Here is a 12,562-nt window from a genome sequence, read left to right as displayed (position 1 = left end):
TTGCCAGTTCATCTGCCCTACCAAGCATTGTTCCAAGATACTTTCATGACTGCTTGCCTGTGTATGACCCTGCCTGCATTGATCAAGTATGTTATCTGTCTTTGCCCTCTTGCTCTGTTTTGGACTGCTTATTGTTGCCTTGAACTTTTGCTTGCCTTCTCATCACGTTCTCTGGATTTTCCCCTGTGTTTGTTGATCTGTTTTGGACTGATAGTTGTTATACTGAACCTCTGCCTGCACTCTCACTATATTGACTGGATTTGCTCCTATGTTTGTTATTGGATTGGACTGCTGACATGTTGCCGACTCTCTGCCTGTTTGTTTGTTGATGTCTCTGCTTAACCCCTTTAATAAACTTCTGCACATGGAATCTAACATAGCCTCAGACCCCTCGTTACACTGTCCTTGTTTTGGTCTGTGTAACTCCGCATACTTGCCAGTAAGCCTGATTATATTGTGGTTGCCCTGGTGGAAAAATAAGCTGTTTTACATGGACTCATTCTGATAATGTAGCCCTATTTGTGGAGATTGCGAATTATGTACCCAGAAGTATGTATGGCTACATTTCGTCTTTAAAACAAATGCTAGGAGCGAGTGACGCAGCTGACCTCTTACCTCTGTATGGACGACTTTTCCACTGTTACCAGTTTGTTCAGTGGCTCGCAGTGTACATCAGTGGACTTGAGACACAGAGAGGAGTTGTCCACGATCAAGTGTGCCACACACCTTCATTTTAGTAAAGAGTGTGTTGTAACACCACAGTAAATAATTGAACTGAACAATTCTGCCTCAGGCGACGCAGTAGCACAGTGGGTAGCACGTTTGCCTCACAGCAAGAAGGTCGCTGGATCGCTGGTTCGATCCTCGGCTCAGTTGGTGTTTCCTCCGGGTACTCCGGTTTCCCCCACAGTCCAAAGACATGTGGTACAGGTGAATTGGGTAGGCTAAATTGTCCGTAGTGTATGAGTGTGTGTGTGTATGTGTGGATGTTTCCCAGAGATGGGTTGCGATTGGAAGGGCATCCGCTGCGTAAAAACTTGCTGGATAAGTTGGCGGTTCATTCCGCTGTGGCGACCCCAGATTAATAAAGGGACTAAGCCAACAAGAAAATGAATGAATGAATTCTGCCTCATATGTTTCATTGACAGTTTTAATGATCACTAAAATATGATTGACTTGGATTTAAGTTGCTTCGATTTAAAAATGAAAATAGAAAAATAGCAAAAATAGCTGAGATGTATTGTTTACTGCAAATGCCACAAAAATCACCCTGCACAACTAACTCAAATTTAGATTTTGTAACAACAGTAAACTTTTTTTTGTTTAATCTTAATTCAAGTGATTAATTCTAACAGTAAACAGAGCTAATGTAAGCTCACTCCTGCTCGGTGTAAATGCTTGAGAGTGATTTAGTTGAAAATGTCCATTAGGAAACTTAAAGTAATCAAAGTGTATTCAGGTGTATTCAGTTACTTTACTTTTATAAAGTAATTGAAAAGGTACACTACATTATTACATCAGAGGCCTCATGTATCAACAAAAACTTGGCGTACGCCAGATTTCCCGCTCACGTTTGGATTTACTAACGATGAAATGAACGTGAGAATGTGCGTTAGCTCATGCCAACTTCATGTTGTCATGACTGTGTTTGTCCACCAGATGCCACTGTAGTTCGCCAGCAACCCCCAGCGAACTACAGTGGCTTAAGAACTACACTTCCATACATTCTTTCGTGCACACACCCGGTCTGTCATCTACACTGATTTACAACCACAGGTGTCTCCGTTCTCCGTTGATTACCTGAACTATATATAGTCCACAATATTTATCCTCTGTTTGTCAGTTGGTCGTTGTCGTCTTTGGTATGTTGTTCCTGATCCTTACTCTTGTATTTTGTTATGGTCTAGTTTGAGTTTAATCTGTCTTAGTTTCTTGTTTTGTTTGTTTGTTTGCTATTTTGTTACTTTGTACTTTGGATTTTTGTATTTTTTTTGTCACTTTCACTGCACTATACATCAATTAAACTGCACTTGGATTCTACACCCGTTTTTGTTCCTGTTTTGATCACTCTAACGTGACGCATGTCTGGCGCACGTGCATTTCTGGTGTTTGTTTTATTTCCATTGGCGACTCCTAGAGGCAGTTTGCTTTCACCATCCAAAATAAATAAAGTTATTCAACATGTGCGTCCGATACCTCCGCCCCTTCCGCTACGTAAGCAAACCTGCGGTCGTTGAGTGCGTGAAGTGTCCATCATTACACACTTCATTTTAGCGGCTGAATGAGTGCACCATCAGGGTAATTAAAATGCACTTATTATTATTTTTTAGAGTTTTCAGTGTGAGCACACTACTGACACTATTTATACTACAAAATGCCGTAGAATAGTGCATAAGTATGCAATTTGGGACGCAGCTCTAGTCTAGTACTAGTCTGTTTGATCTTTATTCATTTATCCTTTTGATTTTGTTTATTTGCCGTTCAGCAAGGTTGCTGTCATTTTCAATTTTATTTCTGTTTATTTCAATTTTTCATTTAGCTTTTTTTGTGATCTTCAGTCCCAGTCTAGTCCTAATCTTTTGTTAGTTCTATTTTATTTATTAATTTTTTTCTGTTGCTGTTTTTTGCTATCTGATTTGTTTCTAGCTATGGCTTAATTTGTAGTTTTATTTAGTCCCTTATAGTCCCCCATCCCTCACCTCTTAAATGTTTTGTGTTTTAACTTAGTTCTAGTTTTTGCTTGCTCTTCTTTTTAATTTTCTTGTCTCCCCAGCTATCTAGTCCTGTTGCGTTGCTTATGTCACTTGCCTCCTGAGTCTTCGCTGGTTGTGGATCCCCTTGACTTGATGTTCCATCTGATTGCCACCCCTGTCCCAAACTGGAGGTTCGGCTAGCTACTTATTGACTGCTAGCCCTGAAATTTGGAATTTACCCTTCCCTGACCCACACAAGAAACTGCCCTCTGTATCATCCTGAAGTCCTGAGTCTCCTCCCCTCACCAGCCCGCCTGTTCTCCTGCCATCACCCTTCACTATTGTGTGGACTGTCCTTCTGCATCGCCTTGTTTACCTCCTGTAAATAAAACTTGTGTTCTCCTGTCTATTCTGCATTTGGGTCCTCCCCAAAAAAAAACCTGAATAGTGTATTAATCATGGGCTAACTCATTCTGAATGATCTTAAAAAATAACCAACTAACTATGTTTATATAACTGCTTTTTAAAAAAACACAATACTTAATTTAGTGATGAAAAATAAATTGTTAAAGTATGAAAGTACAATTGTTAAGCACATTATAAATGTGCTTATAAGTCAAGAATACAGCATTTGTACTTGCAGTTATAAACTGCTTACTACCATTATTAATGTCATGTTCACCAGCGAACAACCACCAGATGTCGCTGGTAAACATTCACACACAAACATTCACACTCATTGAACTACATATCTGCCATGTTATGGACTTCAACACCCAGTCATGCCACACACACACACACACACACACACACACACACACACACACACACACACACACACACACACACACACACACACACACACACACACACACACACACACACACACACACACACAACCGGTTCCAGATCCACACTGATTGCACTCTCACAGCTGAAGCCACTCACACAATGATTATTTGGACTATTTAAACCCCTCTTTTCCACACACATGTTGCCGAGTCTTGTTTACTGTTAGTGACATTACAACTCATTTTCCTTTGTCTGCCTTGCCGTGTTTTTGATCCTTTGCCTTGTTTATTTATTTAATGCTGTTTGCTGCCTGCCTCTGACCATCTGCCTGTTATTTTGAATTCGACTCTGGATTGCCCTCATACATCTGTTTGCCCCTGTATTGACCATTGCTTGCCTGACTACGATTAAACCTGAATTTGGATCCTACCTTCTATTGTTGGTGTCACTCCCCGGCGTTACAATTAATGTCGAGTTAATGCTTAACAGATAATGAATTGTATTTGATAATGCTTAATAAATGGTTCATAATGTGTAGTTATTATAAAGTGTTAACCATTATTCTACTAAAAGTACAATCCAGTTACCTCATTGTACAGTAATAGCTTTGGTGACCAAAAGAAAGAACAGACAAACAAGCAGACATTTTTTTTTTTTCTGTTTCTTTGTCTAAGCACTCTGGAACCTTTTTTGCCAACTCTTCAACGCTGAATGTACTGTAAGTGAAGCTACTGGGATTCAGGTGCTTCACTGCTCATATTTTTTCCATATTTTCAAAGTCCATTACTTGATCACATTTGCAGCAAAAGTGCTGTCTGCTTCCCTGGAGTAGCACATAGCAAGTCATTTAACAAGCATCTGCATTCATGAATGTACGCAAGCTTGTATCAGATTTGATCCAAAAATGTATATATCCCAGTCATCAATGTCAATACTCATTCATTCATTTTCTTTCAGCTTAGTCCCTTATTTATCAGGGATGTCCACAGCGGCATGAACCACCAACTATTCCAGCATAAGTTTTAATGTTCTCCAGTACTAGGAAACCATACACTCTCACATTCACACAAACACTCATGCACCTATATTCACCTATAGCAAATGTCTTTGGACTGTGAGGGAAACCAGAGCACCCGAATGGAAATCCACACGAACTTGGGGAGAACATGCAAACTCCACGCAGAAATGCCAACTGGCCCAGCCTGGACTCAAACCCGTGACCTTCTTGCTGTGAGGCGAGAGTGCTAACCACTGAGCCACCATGCTCACCAAATGGCTAATGAATATTTATATTATTAAGAAGAAAATAAGCGACATAATAATGGCTTTGAGATAATAATGTAACTTCAATTATTACCTCCTTTTTCAAAGTTGTAAATAAAAGGTGAAATTAGTAAAGATGATTTATTACCACTACATTTATATTACATTTGCCCCTTGGTTGTTTTGCTTATTTATGAATATTTAAAACTAATAAGTTAAGTTGGATGACAAATCCCAAGCTTTCCGTGTGGGTTTGTGCGTTTTAAGAGAATACTAATCTAAAAATAAACCTCTTGGCTAAACAAGACAAAATTTGCACTGACAGTAGAGATCTGATCTAACAATAGTCCAAACATTAGCCTCTTTCTCACATACAAACCTTTCCGGAAAATGACCGGCAATTTTCCAGAAAGGTCTGTATGTGTGAACAGGCCCTTTTTAAAAATACCGGTAAATTAGTTCTGGCAATTTTTTGGAAAGACAAGTTGCAATATTACCGGTAATTTGCCAAAATGCTGTGCTGTGTGAACGCAGAAGGAAGATTGCCGGAAAGAGCGCGTTCACGTCTAGAACATGCTGACGTGAAATGTCTATAGCCAATCAGAACTGTCAGACGCATTCACATCAGCACGGTTTATAAAAAATAAAAGCTTTAAATACTTTTCCAGACACTTTTAGCTGCTGTTTGTTAGTCAGATAATATTTATATGTTCCTTCTTAATGCCAACTGTGTAAATAATTATCGATCAGATGCTTATAATAAGCCGTTGTTTGTTTACCTTCAAGCTCTGCTTCCTTCAGTTGCTTGACGTGTCACGTGTGCCCGTGAAGGAGTCGGTAAGTACACACACATATCATGTTCATCTCGACAAGTGTTTCTCTATATGTTTTCATCGAAGTTGTTCACAATACTGATCCATCCACAGAGTTTGTGATGTAGTCAAATGTTTACAAACACTAGCCCTGCCGTTTAGAGGTCATCTCTGGTTAATGATGTCAGAAGTTACCGGTATTTTACAATGGATGCGTGAACGATCTTTTAAATTTAGCTGTAAAGTCGTTTCGTAAATTTTCTGGATATTTACCGGTATCATTGTGTTAAAGGGGCTTATGTCTGATTTGTATATTTCATAATTTAAATTATGGAATATTATGTACAACCCAGGATAATTCTGGAAACGTAGCCCCGCGGACGTTTCTGGAGACTTTCGAAATACGAAAGTACGTATTTGTGTAGTTTTTGATTTCGCGAATCCGCGAAAGCCGTTCGCACCTGCACTGTACTCGCGTAGCCGCTGTCGAGCGACCGTCTGTCCGACTGACTGAGTGAATGACTGAACGATTGACTTGGCGGCTGCCCAATTGGCCGACCCAGCCACCCTCCTCCTCCTCCTTCCCCAAACCGAAGCGACGATTTACTCAAGCCGTCCAGAAAAAGAAAAGCCCTCGTCCAATTTTGACCGCATTTCACCTCATTCTCGCCCCGTTACAAATTGGATTCTGTTTTTTGTCTTACCTGATTTCTGAAACCGCTCTTCCCCGGACTCAAACCCGGTCGTCGAACGTGGCCGGCTCCTCCTCCTCCGGGCTTCCGCTCCACTGACTTACACAATGAACTATCCAGACAAACTGGTTGCGGTGGGAAAGCCCTCCACACGGAAGAGTTGAGGCGTCAGCCCAGCCGGCGAGCGCGAAGAGGAGCGGCGTCACACCAACCCATAATGTTAGCTTGAAAAAACTAAATTCGTACCTCCGGCCACTTCAATCGCAGTCTCCAGAAACGTCCGCGGGGCTACATTTTCAGAATGAGATTGGGTTGATTATGTCTATTAGGGGCGACATGGTGGCTCAGTGGTTAGCACTGTCACCTCACAGCAAGGTTGCCTTATGCATGTTCTCCCTGTGTTGTCATGGGTTGCTCCGATTTCCCCCGCAGTCCAAAGACATGCGCTCTAGGTGAATGTAATAAACTAAATTGGCCTTAGTGTGTGAATGTTTGTGTGTATGGATGTTTTCCAGTACTGGGTTGCAGCTGGATGGGCATCCGCTGTGTAAAATATAAGCTGGATAATTTGGCAGTTCATTCTGCTGTGGCGACCCCTGATAAATAAAGGGACTAACCCACTTTTTGGGCAGCTTGTAAACAAACAGCTAAACAAAAAAAACTGTACACCCAGACCATTGCCAAATATTCAGAGTAGACATTGCTGTTTTTGAAACAGCAGTTGCCGTTTCTGTGCGTAATACGCATCAAATGGTCTGTAGGCGGTCTGTGACCACGAGGTGGAGATTAGCTTCAGTGGGTGCTCAAAGCACATTAAATGAGGTTCATGCAAGAACCCCCAAGGTCAAGATGCCCTTCTCAGCTCACAGCTCAGCTTCAATACAGAGACATAAACCAAATGGACTTTCATTGGCAGCAGCGGTACACTTGTTTATTTGAGTATGATCTGCCTCCAAGTAATTGAAGGAAAAGCCTGTCAATGTTTGCTGAGAGCATTTTAATTAGCCGTCTCACTGCATCCAAATGAGCACTCGTGGAGTGATGAAGCAATTTTAAGTCAATTAGGAAATGACTAATTTCTCCCTACAAGGGGTGAGCATTCATCACATTGGGTAGCGTGTTCTTAGAGGGCTTGTTTTGAGGAACGCTGGCTTTTGTGTAGGAGTTGAGAAGATTAGCGAGGAAGGCAAATGGACTCCGAGTAAAACACTACACAGCCCCCTGCATTCTGTTTATTTCTCACTGTCTCTAGCACTCTGGCTTTCCTCCATTCTGCCACCTGCAGTTCCATTTTTGGCTTTGATAAGATTAGGATTCCTCGGCTTCCTTCCTTAAAGAAATTGCTGTGCGGTGAGATACCTGCAAAATGCCTTCTGGATGTTTACAATTTTCACAGAGACAGTGGGAGTGAATGGAATCTGTCATTCGACCCGAGTAGGGCGTCACACTTCAGTCAGTGCTGCCATCTGCTGGTGCATGAACGTTGCCGTAGGATTGATGAAAACGTTCTAGTCTGTATGCAAATCATTTTTGCATATGCAGTTCTCAGTAGCATTATAAATCGCCAGCGATTCATGGCATTTTTCGTTTATTGTAAGCAATTCTTCATCTTCTGAGTGCTTCAGTAAGTCAGGAACTGCTTCAGGCTTTAAAATTTTACAAGGTCACTAGCATAAATGAAACATTATTGCAGCAGTGGTCAACCCTAGTCTATAAAATACAAAATACTTATGCATTATAGACCCAAATGTTACATATTTAGCATTGTACACTGCAAAATAAATCTGTTAATTAACAGTTTCCATATTTTGTGATTCACAAGTGTTTTTCCGTTTATTTATGGTTGTGTATTGCAGGGATTCTCAACCGGTGGGCCACAGCCCACTAGTGGGCCTCAGCGATTCTCCTGGTGGGCTGTGAGATAGCTTAAAATTAACTTAAATATTATACTAGTATTTCTAGTATACTAGAATTATTTGAGTTCATTATTAAATAAAATGACAGTAGTAGTGGCATTTCCTTTTTCTGTGATTGAACAGGCTAATTCAGACTGCAAAAACAGCCTCACTGTCAATTACAGACCTAACTGTGGCTTAAATTTCCAACCGCTGCGCGTCAACTGGGACTGTGTTCTTCGTAGTATAACAAAACAGTCACGCAAAAGTAAAGGTAACGATATTTAGAGTTATAATAACCAGCTCTCGTATCTCACGTCTGCGACTCATACTGTATCAGAGTCACACAAGTCTGTTGATTAAAAACTATGCATGCTTTCTTTGTGTAAACACTTAAAAATATCCGCATAGTTGTCCAAATTAACGTCTTGCGTGTGTTTTATAACTGATGCGCATCCGTACAGGAACATCCAGCGAGACTTGGTGGTTTTTCAATAGTGAACAGCTGTTCACTGTTCCTGTCAGCGAACTCCAATAATGTCCAGCTACAAGCCAAACCACCTTTAGATTGATGAGTTTCAAGAGATTTAGAGTGTTTTTACTGTATTTTACATTTAGGGTTAGGGTTGGGTTGTTTATTTTAATGGATATAGATCATTAGAGGAATAGAGATCAGTCTAATTCAAAGCAGCAGCAGTGTTTTTGCTTTCTCCTGTTGTCCCTGTCAGGTGCCTTTACTGAAGAAAAGGCCCAGATACTCGAATTACTGAAGTAAAAAATTCAAGAGATTTGCACCTGTTTGTGCGTTTTTTTTATTATTATATATTTTATTATATTATATCTTATATATATATATATATATATATACACATACATCCATGCACAATGTTTTAGTTTTTTTATAAAATGATGGAGAAAAATAATAAAATATTAGAAGGCAGAATAAATATTTTCTCTAGACATTCAGTTTGGGCCTTCAAAAAAATTTTGGAGGAAATGGTGGGCTTTGAATTGAAAAAGTTGAGAACCCCTTGTGTATTGCATTATGGACCCTTGGTTTTGTCACTCTGTTAAACGCTGCAGTTTAACAAAGTGACTTTTATTGACATTTTAGTAGTTTAAAAAAATACAATGTACTCAATGATGTTTTTTATGCCACAAACCCAAACAGTATATCCTTGTAAACTATTATAAATGCTATTAAAAGTCACTTTTCAAACTTTTCAAGGTTAAAAGTTAACGGATGATATATCAAGGTCCGATAATGCAATTTAAAAGCATAAATAAAAGTTACAGTTACAACCAGATCCAATGCTTTTAATTCTGGGATTCTCTGAACAAACGCATTTGCTGTCAAATACACAACATAACATGCTCTTATCCTGCTTAACTACTGCCAAGAAGCTACAGCTACTGTTTTGGAAAAAAAAGGAATCTCCTACATGTAAACTGGCTTGGAGAAATTGCCTCTATGTTAAACTTGGTGCGAATTAGATACTATTTGAAAAGAAAACTTGAACAATTTGACAAAATTTGGAATCCTTTTATCTGTTATCTTGAAAAAAACCTCTCATGATAATGCATAATTTCTTTAATGATTTATATGCTTTGTCATCATACTCTGTTGTTTAAACAGGTGTGTTTTTTTATTTTATTTTCATATTTAATTATTTTTTCCTTTTAATTTTCTTATTTGCTTTACCTATGTAATATGTGGACAATAGGTCAACAGAATTATTTCCTTCTTGAATCTTTGTCTTCAATAAAACTTATTTGACAAAAAATAAAAGCATGAATAAAAAGGGAAAAATAAAAACAAAATCACAAAATTTGGAAAACTGCTAATTTTTTCGTCTTTTATACTGTATATCAATACCTTTTTAAGCATACTTGGATGTAAACGTTTAAAGGTTAAAGGAATTAAATGTAATACATTTCTAATGCACTTAATCTAGACTCCCATTAATGAAAGCTTTAAGCCTGACACTTGTAATCTAGACTGTAAAAACAAAAGAGAGTAAACAAAGCCTTAGCCATCTGTGCTGCTTATGCTGGAATCTGCCACTGTCTTTACAGTATTGCACCATAATACCATAGGCTTCGAGGAATTAGTTCTTGGTCACTGTAAGGGAAACATGCTTTTTAAAGCAAATCTAATTTCAACCTTCCTTACAGGAAAAACAATAGCATGAAATTCAATTCTAAAGAGGACAAACATGAGAGCTAAAATACAGGCCTCTTTCAAGGCTCTGTTTGTGTTGCGCTGACTTTAAAGGCCAGTTTTTTCCAGCTATCATTTATTTACCCTTGTAAGCTTTTACAAGCCTCGCCTAACCTTCCCTTCCTCTCTCTTACGAGCCTAGCATTTCTTTTGATAGGGTGGGTGTTCAAAGAATTGACTAAACTGACCTTCTTTCTTTAGTGGTGGAAAACAAAGGCAGATGTTCAGCTATTTTTTTTTAAAGCTTGGAGGTCCCTTCTGAGCTCAGTGGAGGGTACATAGAGGGAATACTCACCCACCTGGTTAAAAACTCCTTGTTTACTCCATGAGCAAGCATTCTCAGTAGCAGTGTTAATGCAAAGTGTATTTATATACATTTATCATATATGGCCATACTCCCAAGGTGCTTCATAGACATGAGGTGGGAGGGGAGGTCTCACCACCGCCAGTGTGCAGCATCCACTTGGATGATGTGACGGCAGCCACTTGACAATGGCGCCAGTGTATAGAGGGAGTGGAGAGACAGTGATAAAGCCAATTTGGTAGATGGTGATGATTGGGAGACCATGATTATTAAGGGCCTATGGAAGGAATTTGGCCAGGACACTGGGGTTACACTCTTTGTAAGAAATGCCATGGGATTTTTAATGACCACAGAGAGTCAGGACCTCAATGTCTCATCCGAAAGACAGTATGGTGTTCCCTTCACTATACTGGGGCATTAAGACTAACACAGACTACCTCACTAACACCACTTCCAACAGCAACCTAGTTTTTCCATGTGGTCACCCGTCCAGGTACTGACCAGGCTCAACCCTGCTTAGCTTAGTTGAACTGGTGCCAGAAATAAAGTTTTAATCAACAACTGAATAAATTGCATTTCTATTGGCTGAAGCATTTTAAGGAGCATTAATATGTAATAATAAACAAAAATTATAAATCACACATTTAAAAACATGCAAATGTAAAATGTCAAACTGACTGACACTGACTGATCTTGCCTTTAGAGAGATGAAAATTGTGATTTGTCACCCATTTTAGTCTCTAGGAGCTCTATTTTAATGATCTAGGTGCAAAGTCCAAGTTGCAAAAGCATTAAGGGTGTGTCTGAATCCTCTTTTGCCATTTTAAGGACAGAAAATACACTCTGCGCCGTGGCGCATGGTCTAACAGGGTTGCGCTTATTCACTTTATGAGTTACTATCAGAGTCTCATCTCCCATTCCTGTTAAGAGTCAGTTGGTCACGCCATAGCGCATTTGCTATTTACATGGTGGACTTTGTAATGGGAAAAACTAAACACTTCACTAGTGAGAAAACCGTTAAACAAACCATCTTCAGTGAGAGGATAAAGAAAGAGCCTCCTCCAGTCGGCCTTTACTTTTACTTTTACTTTTTTGTGGATAACGAAACGTGTTGTATGCACAGGCATCCATTAGCCTTAAGCCTGGTTTATACTTCTGCGTCAAGTGACCGGCGTAACTCACAGCGCATGCAACGCCCGTAGCTGTGCATTTATACTTCTGCGCACTGTCTCTGTTGGTCTGAATTAACATTTCCGAAACGCTAGTTGGCAGTGAGGTGTAAATGTTCCTCTTAGTCGAGTTTCTTCGCTGCTGTTTTGCTTTTCCTGAACACTTCCTGGATGTACAAGTGGCTTAAACTCGCTCATTTTGAGGCAGGAACTGGCGGACGTGCAACAACTTTAACTATGAGGTGAACACAAAACAAAACTTTCCATCAGGAGCTCCTTCATGGGACTCCATACTTGTAAACAATCGCTCCATTGGGCTCGCGTCCAGCTCGCGCCATACGCGTGGCTCTCGGTCCCGCCCAGACTCGTCAGCGCTACCAAGCCGACCAATCACAGAGCTTGCGCTACGCGTCGTTGCGACGTGTGGTTACAATTTTTGAGAGGTGCACGTCAGCGACGGCCACGGCGAAGGGCTATGCGTCAGCGCCGTAGCATACACCGGCGTTTGACGCAGAAGTATAAATCAGCCTTTAGGGCTGGATTAATGCAATGGCTAGGTAGGGCTGAAGCCCCAGGCCCCACAGAAGAAGGGGGCCCTTGATTGGCTGAAGAATCAATTTGCGCTATGACACGTGAAACACCTCTTTGCGTTATGCTTTCTCTCGTCGATAATGTGAAGTACTCCTTTCGGTTCGCTTCTCTTCAAAAACTGTGACGCCAG

The sequence above is a fragment of the Danio rerio genome, chromosome 20 (assembly GCF_052040795.2).
Source record: "Danio rerio strain M-AB ecotype USA chromosome 20, GRCz13ab, whole genome shotgun sequence".
In the NCBI taxonomy this organism is placed as follows: Eukaryota; Metazoa; Chordata; class Actinopteri; order Cypriniformes; family Danionidae; genus Danio; species Danio rerio.
Note: the sequence above shows the minus strand (reverse complement) of the source record.